We start from the raw sequence: 16,931 nt of genomic DNA, 5'->3' as shown, positions 1-16,931 counted from the left end.
ATTTAAAATAAGAATATACATATTAAATAGTTAAATTATATAAGTAGTACAACATAAACATTTTAAAAATGTAATACTGTAAACTATTTTAATTGTGTGGAACTATTTGACTGACTGGGTTGTTGCTTTGGAAATTCTGGAGTGAAGCTGAACTAAACTGTACACATTTATGAGAAGCTCAGATAAATAGAAAAGGCTAAATTCTCACATAAATGGGTCAGACATCCAGAAACATTGGCTGCACTTCAGTAGGTAAAAACAGTGGAATGAGGCCTAGTCCCAGGCCTCAGCCCAGTGGTTATGGACACAGGCCTGGGACGAGGTGAGAGTAAGCATTCGGCATGGACTAGAAGGGCCAAGATGGCCTGTTTCCGTGCTGTAATTGTTATGTGGTTATATGGAAACATGCTGAAAATATTGCAGAAAAATCATTGTCCACCCACAATGAGAGGATGTGACAGATCCGGATCTCACTGCCTTGTCTGAACGGGCAAAAGATGAAGCTACACGGACACGTAGAGCAGTGATTTGCAGATGCTGCTGATCTGCGGGAAAATGTGAACAGGAAATGGGATCACATGATGGGTGGAGGGTCTCCCACCTGAACCGATGACTCTGCTCCTCGCCCCTCACATGCTGCCTGACCCATCTGTTGCATTTCCCACATCATTCCATATTTACACCAGATACATATTTACTTTTTCCCTCCATATCTTCTCTGTCCCTTTCCCTCCACCCCAGGTCACAGAGTCACAGGCTCGATTCCCATCCTGGTCCAACACACAATTCAGACCCAAACCGGAAATGTGCAGTTTTCATTTAAATCTGTCCATGTTTATAAACACTTATTTCTATTCACATTCCTCCAGCCTCACTGGACAGGAACACTGAAACATCAAGTGAGAAACAGCAGGAGGTGGCCATTCAGCCCCTCTAACCATCAACAAGATGACAGCTGCTCTCCCATCTCAGTCACATGTTTCTGCCCGATCCTCATTTCCTCGATCCCTTCGGTCTCCACACATCTGCCGGCCTCTGTTTTATGTGAGGACGATCACTGAGTCTTCACCGGCCTCTGTGGTGGGGATTTACAGACATTCACCACCCTTGGAGAGGAGACATTTCCCCTCATCTCAGTCCCGGACAGACCAGCCCCTTTTTCAGAGACTGGGATCCCTGGTTCAGCCTGTAATGATATTGTGCATTTCAATGTGTTCACCTCTCAGTCCTCGATTCTCTAAATGAAAGGGTTATCACATTTGATCTTTCTTCATATGATGACTCACCACTCCAGGGATCAGTCTGGTGAATCTTCATTGCACTCTCTATAACAAATACTCTCTAACCTCTTTGTTAATCCTCTATGGAATTAATTTCCATCTTCTGCAGCCCCGTGTTGCCCCAACCACTCACCTCCCACCCCCGTCACTATTTCCACCTTCCCACCTCCCCCTCACCTGGATCCACCTCTCACTCCCCAGCTCTTGCCCCATCCCCACCCCTCACCTCTTTTCTCGGACTATTTCCCGTCCACTCTCAGTCCAGAGGGAGGGTCTCGGCCCGAAATGTTGACGGTCCATTTCCCTCCACAGATGCTGCCCGACCCACTGAGTTCCTCCGGCAGTTTGTTCTTTGGTCTGTGTGACCCGTGTTAGTGTGGGGAGCGGGATTTTACACCATATTCCCGGTACAGTCTCAACAAAACACAAATAATTGTCACTTTGCCCGGACCATTGGCCCCGCTTGCAGGGCAACAGTCTGCCGGTGTTTGCCCCCCAATGTGGTGAATCGCCACCACCGTGGGCTCAGACATTTCCACAGATGAGCCCCTCCTGTCCCCACCGGGACAAACATCCTGTCCGCCCCCTCTCTCACCGTCTTCATCCTCTCCCTCCCCGGGGAACCGGCATCAAACCGACGGGCCGAGCGGTCTCCTCCTACCTCTCAGCGACACATCAGACTCCGGCCGCAGGAGACGCTTCACAAACGCCCCAACTTCCCTCGGAGGGAAATGGAAATAAATCAGAAAGCGGACATTTACTTTGACGGTTGTCCCGCCGTGACGGGAAGTTCGGGAGACGGTGTCAGCGGGGGTAACGCCCTCTCGGCTAGTCGGCCTCCGCTATTGGTTGGAAGCTGTGATTGACATTGCTTCGTACCATTGGGAATAGCGCAGCGCTGACTCCTCTGTTGACAGCGGTGGGGGAGGGGCTAGTCACGTGATTAGGAGCCCAGCCGTTAAACCGACCAAGCTCGAGCTCACCAGCGCGCGGGGCACAAAAGGCCCCGGATGATCGGTTGAGGTGAGAAGGGGTCTCCGGGTTGGGGGTCTCACCGGGCGGCGTTTTCAACACCGACTTCGGGTAGTTGCTGTGACTCCGGACTCCGTGACCCGCAATCCCGGGACAGTCCTGCTCTCTTCCCTCTCTCTCAGCCCCACCATCCGTACACGGGCCCCGGGGAGCTTCCGGCTGATGAGGGAATGGGAACCGATGGGTCTCTCAGACAGAGCTGAGCTCCAGCTGTCTAAATGCAAGGATCGGGAACTCGGAGAAAGGGAACAAAATCTTTTACATCAGCTGTTGTGAAAATCACCTTTGTTCTGCCTCCAGTCACAAACAAGAGAAAATCTGCAGATGCTGGAAATCCGAGCAACACACACAAATTGCTGGAGGAACTCAGCATTAGTACTCTTTTCCATAGATGCTGCCTGGCCTGCTGAGTTCCCCCAGCATTTTGTGTCTGTTGCTTGTTCCACCCCCTCTTGTTCTGGACTTTCTACCCGTGAGAACATGTTTTGTCCCACTCTCTCTGGGTACATAATGATATCAAACACCTTTGCCCTGGGCAACAAGTAGCTTTCACATCACAAATGTGCCAGACTCCAATGAGACAGACTACTGCCCTTCCCTTCATATTCATTGGCATTGCCATCACTGAGTTCACCACCGTCAGTCACCTGGGGGAGGGTTCAGGGGAAATATTTATGTACAATACAGAAACTGGTGTTACCTGTGTGTATTGTGGTGATGCAAAAGTTGCTGGAGAATTTACAAGTGGGAAGAAGTGGAGTGATATTTGAAAATCTGACTTTTTATAGCATTATTTAGCAAGCAAATCAGATATGGACAGTGTGCAATTGCTCCAGTGAGAAAATCCTTCATTACCTGCTACAGACCTGTTACATACGTTGTGTGAGATTGCAGATCAAAATTATTACTGACAGTGATTTGCTAGCTGTTAAAATGAGTACCTCTATATATAAAATTCAGTGTGCACATGTTGTGTCTCCACTTTAAGGAGTTGGGGCTGGAAATGGATGAATTCCGTATCATCCGGGAGTCGGAAGGGGTGGGATAAAGAGAGGTGAGTTACACCCAAGGTGCAGGACACAGGAAACTGGGTGAGAGTGAGGAAGGGGAATGAGATTAAATAGCCATCGCAGAGTACTCTTGTGGCCATCCCACACAGCAACAGGTAGGCCATAGAGAGGGTGCAGAGGAGATTTATAAGGACTTTGCCTCGACAGGCGAGCATGCCTTATGAGAATATGTTGAGTGAACTTGGCCATTTTTCCTTGTAGTGACGGAGGATGAGAGGTGACCTGATAGAGGTGTACGAGATAATGAAAGGCATTGATTGTGTGGATAGTCTGAGGCTTTTTCCCAGGGCTGAAATGGCTAGCACGAGAGGGCATAGGTTTAAGGTGCTTGGAAGTAAATACAGAGGAGATGTCGGGGATAAGTTATTCATGCAGAGAGTGGTGAGTGCGTGGAATGGGCGGCCGGCGGCAGTGGAGGAGGTGGAAACAATAACGTATTTTCAGAGACTCCTGGATGGGTACATGGAGCTTAGAAAAGTAAAGGGCTCTGGGTAAGCCTCGGTGGCTCTAAGGTAGGGACATGTTTGGCACAGCTTTGTGGGCTGAAGAGCCTGTTTTGTGCTGTAGGTTTTCTATGTTTTTTTTATGTTCTATGTATTCTACCACTTTAGAAACTGTTGGGGGGAGGAGATTACGTGGCAGAGGAAAGTCAAAGAGGTGATAGGGGATTTGCTAGTTACGGCAACAGAACTAGAAGGGGACTGATATCCTAGTGTTAAGGCTTGCTTGTGCTAGTGTGGTGGGTGGGGGGGGGTGTTAAACCAAAGTTGTAGAGGGGATGGGAGCCAGAATGCCAGGTAATAGAGAGGGTGAATTGAATTGACTTTCTTACTTACATCCTTCACATGCATGAGGAGTAAAAATCTGTGTTGCATCTCCATCTAAATGTGCAATGTGCAATTTATAGTAATTTATAATAGAACAGGACAGTCAATATAACATAGAAATACAGTTGTATCAGCATGAATTAAGCAGTGTGATGACCTGATAGAAGAAGCCTGTTGGTTCTGGCTTTTATGCTGCAGTACCGTCTCCCGGATGGTAGCAGCTTGGAGCAGTTTGTGGTTCGGGTGAGTAGGGTCCCCAATGATCCTCCGGGCCCCTTTTACACACCTGTCCCTGTAAATGTCCTGAATCATGGGCAGTTCGCAACTACAGATGTGCTGGTCCGTACGCACCACTCTCTGCAAAGTCTGCGATTAAGAGAAGTACAGTTCTCTTACCAGGCAGTGATGCAGCCAGTCAGGATGCTCTCAACTGTGTCCCTGTAGAAAGTTCTTAGGATTTGGGGCCCCATTTCAAACTTCTTCAACCGTCTGACGTGAGGGAGGCACTGCTGTGCCTTTTTCACCACACAGCTGGTATGTACAGACCACATGAGATCCTCAGTGATGTGTATGTCGAGGAACTTAAAGCTGTTCACCCTCTCAACCCCAGATCCATTGGTGTAAATAGGGGTTAGCCTGTCTCCATTCCTTCTGTAGTCCATAATCAGCTCCTTTGTTTTTGTGGCAATGAGGGAGAGGTTGTTTTCTTGACACCAGGCAAATGCTGTTCAGACCTCAGGGCATGGAATTGTGATCTTGTTGACATGACTGGGACTTGTTTGCACCCAACAATCTGAGGAATTTGGAGGAACAAATTAGCAAGAGAGATCGCAGACTACGCCAATGCTTGATATACTAAGCGATTTTAAATTTCTATAGATTGACGTGACTCCCATATGTAAAAGGACTAGATGGGGTAGAGTTTGTCAGATGTGCCATTAATCAGCACGTAGAATTCCCAGCATAGAAATATGCAATAAGCTATTAGAAAATATTCCAGGACCAGTGACAGAATATTAGTGTATGGGAACACTTTGCATCTAGTGATCATATTGCCATGAGATTCCAAGTTAACATGGAAAAAGAAAGGACTGAACCATGGGTGGAGATTCTAAATTGGAGAAAGGTCAATTCTGATGGTATCAGAATGGATCTGACAAGTGTGGACAGGCTGTTTTCTGACAAAGGAGTACTTGGTAAGTGGGAGTTCTTCAGAAGTGAAGTTTTGAGGGTGTAGAGTTTGTATGTGCCTGTCAAAATAAAAGTTGAAAGGTAACTGGTGCAGGGAACCTTGGTTTTCAAGAGATATTGAGGCCCTGGATATTTTGTTCCTTCAAATGCCTCAGACTGTTGGGTGCTACAAAGACTCATTAGTGACTACAATATCATAATTCCACACCCTGAACTCATCTGACATCTTTTTTAGTCATCTTCTGTAGTTTTCTAAAAGCTTCCCAATAGATTTTGCTCTTTTGTTTGCCCTCTCTTTGCTTTTTATGTTGGCTTTGGCTTCTCATTTCATCCACGGTTGTGTCCCCCTGCCTTTCTAATGCTTCCACTTCTTTGGGATGTATCGATCACTCAGCTCCCGAATTGCTCCCAGAAACTCCAGCCATCGCTGCTCCATCATCATTCTTACCAGCTTCCCCTCCCAATCACGTTTGGCCAGTTCAGTACAGAAACATGCCCACTCTGGACGATCAGAATGGTAATCTGTATGAGGAGACAAAATATATGGGGGAGATTTTAAATATTATTTTTTGCATCCACATTTACTCAGGAGATGGACACAGAGTCTATAGAAGTGAGGCAAAATGGCATCAACTTCATGGACCCTGTACAGATTACAGAGGTGGAGGTGCTTGCTGTCTTAAGGCAAATTAGCGTGGATAAATCCCCAGGGCCTGACAAGTTGTTCCATGGGACTCTGCGGAAAACAAGTGCAGAAATTGTCAGGACCCAAGCACAGATATTTAAATAATCCTTAGTGACTGGTGTGGTACTGGAGGATTGGAGGACAGCCAATGTTGTTCCGCTGTTCAAGAAAGGCTCTAAAAATAAACTAGGAAGTTGTACATCAGTGAGGTTGACATCAGTAGTGGGAAAGTCATTGGAACTTACGTGCAGGAACCAGATATATAAGTATTTGGATAGATAGATTAAGGATAGGCAGCATGGCTTTGTGCATGGTAGGTCATGTCTAACCAATCTAATAGAGTCTCTCGAGGAAGTTATCAGGAAAGTGGATGAAGGCAAGGCAGTGGATGTTGTCTACATGGACTTTAGCAAGGCACTTGACAAAGTCTCATATGGGAAGTGGGTCAAGAAGGTTCGGTCACTCAGCATTCAAGATAAGATAGTAAATTGCATGAGACACTGGTTTTGGGAGAAGCCGATGGTTGCCTCTCTGACCGGAGGCCTGTGACTAGTGGTTTGCCACAGGGATCGGTGCTGGATCTGTTGTTGTTTGTCATCTAGATCAGTAATCTGGATGATAGTGTGGTTAACTGGATCAGCAGATTTCTGGATGACACTGAGATTGGGGGTGTAGTGGACAGTGAGGAAGGGTATAATGGCTTGCAGTGTGATCTGGACCAGCTGGAGAAATGCAAAATGGAATTTAATGGAGACAAGTGCGAGGTGTTGCATTTTGGTGGGACCTGGGTCTTACACAGTGAATGGTCAGGCACTGAGGATTGCTGTAGAAGAAAGGGATCTGGGAATACATGTCCATAACTCACTGAAAGTGGTGACACAGTTAAATAGGGACGGAAAGAAAGATTTTGGCATATTGGCCTTCATGAACCAAAGTACTGAGTACAGGAGATGGATGTTATGTTCACACTGCACAAGACATTGGTGAGGCCTAATTTGGAGTGTTGTGTGCAGTTTTATCACCTACCTACAGGAAAGATGTAAAAGAGGTTGAAAGAGTTCAGAGAAAATTCACAAGGATGTTGCCAGGCCTGGAGGACTTGGGTTATAAGGAAAGATTGAACAGGTCAGGGCTTTATTCCTTGGAATGTAGAAGCTCAAGGGGAGATTTGATGGAGGTGTGCCAAAATTATGAGGGTTATAGATGGGGTAAATGCAAGCTGGCTTTTTCCACTGAGATGGTGTGGGACTACAACCAGAGGCCATGGGTTAAGGGTGAACGGTGAAACATTAAGGGGAACATGAGAGGAAAATTTTTCACACAGACGGTCATCCAGGTGTGGAATGAGCAGACAGTCCAACTGGTGCATGCGAGCTCAATTTCAACGTGTAACAAGTTTGTATAGGTACCTGGATGGTAGGGGTACAGGGGTAGATAGTTTAAATAGTTCAACACAAACTAGATGGGCCAAAGGGCCTGTTTGTGTGTTGTACTTTTCTATGACTCTGTGACAAGAACATTAAATAATACTAATGTTCATTTAATTCCTTTTAACAGCTGTGCAGACCAACCATTCATCTGGGCAGAAAATGTTTTCATGGCTTTAAAACTGTGGCACTTTAAACTGACAGTAGATAAAAGAAAATCCCAGCTGTACGTCAACAAAGGGGAGAACCCATTCATCTGCTCAGACAGTGGGAATGGATTCAGTCGGTCATCTCAACTGAAGGTACATCAGCAAGTTCACACTGGGACAAGGCCATTCACCTGTTCTGTGTGTGAGAAGGGATTCAGTCAGTCTTCCCACCTGTGGACACACCGGTCAGTTCACTTCGAACAGAGGCTGGTCATCTGCTGAAGTTGTGGGGAAGGATTCACTCGGTTATCTGACCTAATGGCTCACCAGCGAGTTCACACCGGGGAGCGGCCGTTCACCTGCTCAGACTGTGGGAAGGGATTCACTGTGTCATCTCAGTTACTGAGACACCAGTCAGTTCACACCGGGGAGTGGCCATTCACCTGCTCAGACTGTGGGAAGGGATTCACTCAGTCGTGTAACCTGAAGGTACATCAGAGAGTTCACACTGGAAAGAGGCCATTCACCTGCTCAGTCTGTGGGAAGGGTTTCACTTGCTCATTTAATCTGAAGGTACATCAGCGAGTTCACACTGGGGAGAGGCCGTTCACCTGCTCAGACTGTGGGAAGGAATTCACTCAGTCATCTCAACTGATGGTACATCGGCGAGTTCACACTGGGGAGAGGCCGTTCACCTGCTCAGACTGTGGGAAGGGATTCACTGAGTCATATCAACTGAAGGTGCATCAACGAGTTCACTCTGGGGAGAGGCCATTCACCTGCTCAGACTGTGGGAAGGGATTCACTCAGTCATCTCAACTGAAGGTACATCGGCGAATTCACACTGGGGTGAGGCCGTACACCTGCTCAGTCTGTGGAGAGGGTTTCACAAAGTCATCTGCTGTACTGAGACACCAGTCAGTTCACACTGGGGAGAGGCCATTCACCTGCTCAGTGTGTGGGAAGGGATTCGTAGAGTCATTTGAACTGAAGGTACATCAGCGAGTTCACACTGGGGAGAGGCCGTTCACCTGCTCAGACTGTGGGAAGGGATTCATTCAGTCATCTCATCTGAAGGCACATCAGCGAGTTCACACCGGGGAGAGGCCGTTCACCTGCTCAGTCTGTGCGAAGGGATTCACTTGCTCACCTCATCTACTGAGACACCAGTCAGTTCACACCAGGGAGTGACCATTAACTTGCTCAGTCTGTGGGAAGGGATTCAATTGGTCATTTCACATACTGACACACAAGGAAATGTTCGTTCACCTGCTCTGTCCGTGGGAAGGGATTCATTCAATCATCTCAACTGAAGGAACGTCTGCGTGTCCACACTGGGGAGAGGCCGATCACCTACTGTGAATGTGGGGAAGTACTCATGGTGGACATGGACTGTGCCTTTAAATGAGAGAGAGAGAGAAACTGCTTCGTAGCGTGTTTATTTAAGCAAGGTCAGATGACTCTCCCAGAGACACACAGTGGGACACCGGTTACGGCGACCGGTCAGTGAAAGGAGGCCAGTGACAGAGGAGTCACTGGATGGAACTTTCGAGTGCCCACAAGCGAGGATTGAGGATCGATCAGGGTAATTGATCAGTGGCTATCACGGTGTGTGGAAGGGCTGACCCTGTGGAGGCTACCGGTGTGTCTACCCTTGCCTGGGAGGTAGTTTACCCTCGAAGACGGTCCCCTTAGCGATAAGCTGCGTTTGGCTAACTCAAGAGTGGATTTGGAGCCTGACGACGGAAGATCAATGGGACCTGTTTACTCGTTCTTCTCCTAGTGTGGTTTTCACTTTGGATTACAAATACCCCATTCTCTCTCTCTCTCACACCAATTGAACTGAACTTCCTTACATTACCATTGTAAGACTTTAACTCTTGTCACCCGAGCTTTAACGAGTTTGGGAATTATATTTACACACAAGTATATGCATAACACTGCTAACTTTTGATTTACCTGGTTTAAGTTACTATATTAAGTAGTTACTAATATATAGTAGTTTTTAATATCAAAACCAGACTCCAGGTGTGCTCTATTGCTGCTGGTTCATTTAAACCGCTGCATTTACGTAACATAATTGGGGCCTGCGTCCGGGATATGAACAAATTGTTTGGGGGCTGAATTGATTGATTAATGATCGATCTGATTGGGGAAATCCCCTTTGATTTGTCTGAGTGGAAGATCAGCAGCAATGGAGGTTGATGGGTTTCTGACAAAGACAACTCCTGAAGCATTGGATGGCGCAAAGAGGGTTGTGCTGTTGGAAATCGATCAGAAATTAAAACTTCAGGTGAGCACTAAAATGAGGAAGGCTCAGATACAGACATTAATAGTGGAGTATTATGTATCTAAGGAAGTGTTTGATGGATATGTGACAGGGGAGTATTGTGTATCTAAGGAAGTGTTTGACGGAGATGTGACACTGGTGTATTATGTATCTAAGGAAGTGTTTGACGGAGATGTGACGGGAGTATTATGTATCTGAGGAAGTGTGACGGAAATGTGACAGCGGAGTATTATCTATCTAAGGAAGGTTTGACGGAGATGTGACAGCGGAGTATTATGTATCTGAGGAAGTGTTTGACAGAGATGTGACAGCGGAGTATTATCTATCTAAGGAAGGTTTGACGGAGATGTGTTGGAAATGTTTGCTGAAAGTAAACCTACTGAGACTGAGCTTCAGCTCCAGTTAGAAAAATTAAAGAGAGAGGCTGAGGATAAGCAAAGACAGCATGAGTTACGACTAAAACAGTTTGAGGCTGAGGAAGCGGACAAACAGAGGAAAGAGGCAGAAAGACAGAGGTGGTTCGAGGTGGAGAGATGGCCGCAAGGAGGTCCAGTGCCAGACCTTGGTGAGAGGTTTAGTGCCCGTTGAGAAGTTAAGTTGGTACCTCCATTTGATGAAGCAGAAGTTGATGAGTCCTTCTTGCATTTTGAAAAAGTGGCTCAGAATCGAAGGTGGCCGAAAGACAGCTGGGCTGTTGTGTTACAAAGTGTAATTCAGGGGAAAGCCCAGCAAGCGTATTCTGCCCTAACACTTGAAGAGGCAGCTAATTATGACTCAGTGAAAGAGGCTGTGCTCAAGCCTTATGAGTTGGTTCCGGACGCTTACAGACAAAAGTTTAGAGATTTGAGGAAATCTGGCAACCAAACATATGTGGAATTTGCCAATGAGAAGTCTGTGTACTTCAATCGTTGGTGCACCTCTGTTGGGGTAAATGAGGATATTAACAACTTGAAAGAGTTGGTTTTGATCGAAGAATTCAAAAGGTGCGTCCCTGATGACATAAAGCTGTATTTAGATGAAAAGGATGCTGCCACTTTGCAGGAGGCTGCTAGATTAGCAGATGAGCTTGTTTTGACCCACAAGGTGAAGTTTACCTCGGATGAGAGCTTCCAAGAGAGTAGCTGGGATGACCAGGGTAAACTAGAAGTGGAAGCTGGGACTAGTGATGAAAGCCTGGAAGAGGAGGCAGTTCCAGTTGCCTGGGTTCAGGTTGTTGAAGCATCTGTAAATCCGCACGATGCTGAGCGTTGTGTTGAAGCTCAGTTAAAACCTGAAATGTCTGATTTGGTTGGAAGGGAATTCAGTCCTTTTGTGAAGTCTGGATTGGTTTCAGGACCCTTGGTCTTGCTGAGGGAACAGTGGTTTGATGAGAAAGTGGGTGTTATTCTGTTAAATTGAGTTTTGGAATTTGAAAATAAACAACGGGGTTGTTTTTTCAAGTTTGTGGTTTGGAGAGACAGGGCTTGGAGATCTCTCAAAACAAAGTGGAGTGTTATTTTGACCAGGAGAGACCATCTGCGGATGTTGTCATAGGAACATACGGAACCAAAGGTCTTGGGGAATGGAACAAATGATTTGTTTGAAATTTGGGTTGAGCATCGATCCAGGGTATTGATAAGTGACTCTCACAAGCAGACACACAGTGGCAGTGGGTGGAAGCCGTTGCAGAGAAGTGGGGAGGAAGGTTTGAAACAAAGAACCGAGTGACAAGGGGTCACTGTTTGGACTCTCCCAACAGCCCACAAGGGTGGGTTTGGTTATTGATTCCAGCGAATAGGAATGTGTGATTGTCACATAGTTTGATCCACTGGAGTGGGTCTTTCTGGTTGGGGAATAACATTTGTGAATACCACTTCTGTTTTACCCTTGCCTGGGCGTGGTAGTCCACTGGAAGACGGTATCCCTGTGGTAAATCACTGCTGGAGTTACTTCGTACGTCGTGGAACTGGACAAGTGGCTATCACGTTGTGTGACTGGGGCAACCCTGTGGAATCTACCTGTGTGTGTTACCCTTGCCTGGGTGGTAGTTCCCCCCGAACACGCTACCCCTGTGATAAGCTATCTTTTGGTGATGATGCATAAGTGGATTCTGGTTGAGTAACCTGTGGTCACCACTTTGGGATGACCTGTAGCTGAATTCGGGTGTGGTGTTGTGGTAACCACTCGTGTCAAAAGGATATTCCGTGAAGATCACTGTAGGAGATACTTCGTGTGTGGATCTGGGAACGACAGAGATAAAACCTGCAGCTATTTTTATCCAGTTTATCATCGAGGAAAACAATGTAATTGCCTTCTCTTGACATTCACCTTTGGGATACAAAGGTAGGGCTCTCAGTACCATTGACCTCTGTTTCAGGACTGCCGCAGGTGAAGTTTCGCCGAAGCCTTACTTGAAGTATGTGTCTGATATGAAGAAGGAGCTGCAAAGGCTTATGAGTTGGCTGGGGAGGCAGCTGCCAAGAAGAATCGGAGAAATAAGAAGAGGTGTGACCAGAAAGTGAAGTTCTCCCAACTCCTGCCGGCAGACCGAGTCCTCGTAAGGAATTTGGGATTTCCTGGGAAGCACAGGTTGGCTGATCGCTGGTCGGGCACACCCTATCTGGTGGAGAGTCAGTTGCCCGACTTACCGTTTTCCAAGTGCAGCCCGAGGATGGGAAGGGGCCGGTCAAGATTCTCCATCGGAATCATCTGTCGCCCCTGGGGTGAGATGTACAGATGGAACGGGAGCCCCAGGTGCCGGCTACAACCAGTACTGGGACTCTGCGTCCACGTGGGATGGAGGAAGAGCCCACACCGGGAGAGACGGGCCCGCTCAGAGGAGGATGATGACTCGGACAACTGGTGCATGTGGCTGTTCGCTGAGGCCCCCATGATTGAGGGGGAGGCTCCTGGCCCTTCCCCCACTGGGTTAGACGGGGTAAGGGTGGCTACTGATGGGCCGTCAGGGGTACCGCAGGGCGTTGGAGAGGATGATGTGGGGCCCGAGTGAGAGATAGAGGGTTCCGAGGTGCAGAGGGGTTTGGGTGACCGCTCGCAGGAGGGTTCGCCTCATAGTTTCCATGAGTCTCCTGTAATGTCCGAGGTGGAGGAGTTCGAGGAGGGAGTACACAGGTCACAGAGAAGTAAGGACCCCCCACATAGGTTGGCCTTGATAGCGCCCAGGGAACAGGGTGTGATCTCCACTGTTTCGGGGAGTTATGTCACTGCTTTCTGCACTTGGGTTGGGCTCTGTGTTTTGCAGGAAGGGTTGGCAAATTATCTGAGTGTCATGAGGACATGACTGAATTCTGTGGGGGGAGAATGTAGGCTCTCATTACCATTAACTGTGGTGTTAGCTGTTCAGGCTAACAGAATGGCTTCTCTGTAATGTCACTTAATGCTGTCATGGGTTTCTATAGCCGAAATGCTTGAGTTAGATTATTTAGATTATGAGGACACTCAGTCCTCGTTTATTGTCATTTAGAAATACATGCATTAAGAAATGATACAATGTTCCTCCAGAGTGATATCACAAAAAAAAAGGACAAACCAAAGACTAACACTGACAAGACCACATAGTTATAACATATAGTTACAGCAGTGCAAAGCAATACCATAATTTGATGAAGAGCAGACCATGGGCACGGTAAAAAAAAGTCTCAAAGTTCCAATCGACTCCCGATAGCAGGCGGCAAAAGGGAGAAATTCTCCCTGCCGTAAACCTCCATGTGCTGACAACAGCCGATGCATTGGAAGCATCCGACCACAGCCAACTCTGAGCCTGTCCGAAAACTTTGAGCCTCCGACTTGCCCCTCCGATACAGCCTCCTGACCACCATCCTCTGCCGAGCGCTTCGACCCCACCCCGGCCACCGAGCAACAAGCAAAGCCGAGGATTCCGGGCCTTCTCCTCCAGAGATTCCAGATCACACGGTAGCAGCGGTAGTGAAGAAGGCATTTCAGAAGTTTCTCCAGATGTTCCTCCGTGCTCTCACGTCTGTCTCCATCAAATCAGGATTGTGCACGGCACCTGACTTGACAGATTACAGGTATCACCACCGGAGTGGCTGCTGCACGCTGCGTCACGCCGCCATCTTCTCCTCCTCCTGCCGATACGGGTGGAACTAATCACTGGGGAATTGTTATGCTATCTTGTATGTCTGAGCTGAGTGGGAGTTCGCCATCTTTTTCGGGAGGCGAGCGAGGAGGCCGGACGTGTGAGGAGCGGACAGCGGTTCCAGGGTGACGGATACTGGAAGTCGGCGGTTCGGACGGTGGCCGAGGGCTCAAAGGGTCGTTGTGGATGGAACCGGAGGTGTGAGCTCCAACGTATTAAAACATTATGTGCACAAACTGATAAACTTACTGCTTTGGTGCCTTTAGGTTATGTGTTTCTACTAACCCATCACTAAGAAATAACAAAAACTGTAATTACTTACTGGCCTTTGGTGTATTGTCTGATATTTGTGTTGGGAGCATTACACCGTATTTACACCGAAGTATTGCACTCGTGGCAGGGCGACGGCTGTTCACCCTAGGTGAACGGGGGTAAATTGGGGCACAGACATTACACAAACATCTCTCATCAATTAACCTGAGGATTGAACTGAACTTCCTTACATAACATTGCTAACTTTTGATTTGCCTGGTTTAAGTTACTATATTAAGTAGTTACTAATAAATAGTGGTTTTTAACATTAAAAACAGACTCCAGGTCTGCTCTATTGCTGCTGGTTCATTTAACCCGTCACGGGGTACGTAACAAGCCTCTCCTTCTCTAATGTCAGGATGAATTTTATCATATTGAGATCACTTGCCCTGAAGGGTTCTTTGAACTTAAGTGACCTAATTAATTCTGGTTCATTACAACACCCAATCCAGAATAGCTGATCCCCAAGAGGGCTCAACGATGAGCTGCTCTAAAAAAGCATCTTGTTGGTATTCTAGGAATTCCTCCTCTTGAGACCAATACCATCCTCATTTTCCTAATCACCTGCATGATAATCCCCCATGTAACATTGCCCTTTTGGCATGCATTTTCTATCTCCCATTGTAATTTGTGGAAAACATACTACTGTTTGGAGGTCTCTATACAATTCCCATCAGGGATTTTTTTTTTTACATTTGCTGTTCCTTAATCCACCCACAGAGATTCTACACCTTCCAACCCTATGCCACGTCTTTCGAATGATCTTATTTAGTATTTTACCAACAGAGCCACACAACCCCACTACCAGCTTGTTCTTTCAAGAAACATATAAGTATCTGGGAAACAAGAGGACCTGCAGATGCTAGAAATCTAGAGAACTACACACAAAGTGCTGGAGGAGCTCAGCATGTCAGGCAGCATCTATGGATGGGAATCAACATTTCGGGCCAAGATGCTTCATCGGGACTCTTGATACCCACGTATTTGGAATATCAACAAGCAAAGACAATAGAAAGTAGTGTGAAATAGGGAAAACCTTTGACAAAATTTAGTCAAGGCTTAAAAAAAACCTGCCAAACCGAGATCAATTGTTAACAAATACAACAAAGGCAATAAACACTTTCATCAATACCAACATTGACTTTTTTTAATGAAAATATTTCAATCAGTAAAATTTACAAAGATAAATAAGAACTGAAATGACAACTTTAGAAAAGACTATTTACACTCAAACCCACTTAGATTAACACAATTGGACAGATGGAGGAAGAGAAATAACACACTTGGAAAAAAAAAATCACACAACAGTCAGATAAAACTTCGGAGTATATATTTTCACGAAAACTGAACCGGACTTAACAGTCTGTGTGTATATATGCAATTGTGATAAGAAATACAGACCAGAAACTTAAATGAGAGGCTAACTCAGAAAAATGAATCATCACTGTGGAAGAAAAGATCAACCAGATGTTGACAAGGAAGCATCAAACACCTGACTGAGAGTTGGAGATCTCTTCCCAGAAACAGAGGGGTTCCTTGCAGAAATACAGGACAAGGTGGTTAAGAAAAATAAGAAAAAAATCAAAACTATATGCAAACGTTGTACAATACAAACAAGCAAGGCAATAAATGCAGGGAATAACAAGAGAAATCAGACACAATTCAACACATTCCAGGATCCTGCAGCAGTTGAACTCAATTTGATTACAATCAAGTGGCAAATATCATTCACCAGAATCTTGCTTTAAAATACAAACTTATGAATGACCTTCATCACTTCATTAAGGCAAAATATATTCGAGCCTGATCCAGTTTTAGAGTCAAAATCTCACAAAGTATATGATAATCAATACATTATTTCAGATAGGGCAATCCATAATAACCATCCGAATATAATATTACAGGATAAACAAGCAGGAACAACTCCCTCAATAGATATAACCATTCCCACCACACACATGTGCCTCGACCAGTGGAGCACCTCACACTGGGATCTTTTTTTTTAAATTACTTTATTTACAATTTTCAATTTTACAAAGACAAAATGTATTGAAGATAAAACAATACCAAGGAAATACAGTACCAGGTGGAGCACGGACAAAACAAATTGAAAACAGAAAACAAAAAGGCTGCCAGACAATTTACAAGATTGCTTAAATAAACTTTCAGAAAAGGAGTGGACACAATAGTAACATCACGGTTTCTCTGTAGCAGAAATGTTTAGGTTATGACTGGAGATAACAGGGTTTTGGAGTGCGGGGCTATCCAATGACAGAAATGTTCTCTCTTGTGAGCCTGGAAGAGAGATTTTCGTGGTCTTTTGCTGGGGAGAGATGAGAAGATGCGAATGGAGAGAGTGGGCTCTTTTTCTTTTTTTTTGTTTTCTTTGCTAACCCTATAGCCAAAGTCAGAATTATAAAGCTCAATCGTTTAATCACATATTGTGTACTGTTTGTTATTTCAGGGAACTGATTTGTAACAGGGAAGACATCGCACAGCATCCACCCAAATGAGATTTCTTAAGCTTCGTTGGGCTGGGGGGGGGGCTATCACCCCCTATATTAAGCTGCTA

This window comes from Mobula birostris, chromosome 13 (assembly GCF_030028105.1).
Source record: "Mobula birostris isolate sMobBir1 chromosome 13, sMobBir1.hap1, whole genome shotgun sequence".
NCBI lineage: Eukaryota > Metazoa > Chordata > Chondrichthyes > Myliobatiformes > Myliobatidae > Mobula > Mobula birostris.
Note: the sequence above shows the minus strand (reverse complement) of the source record.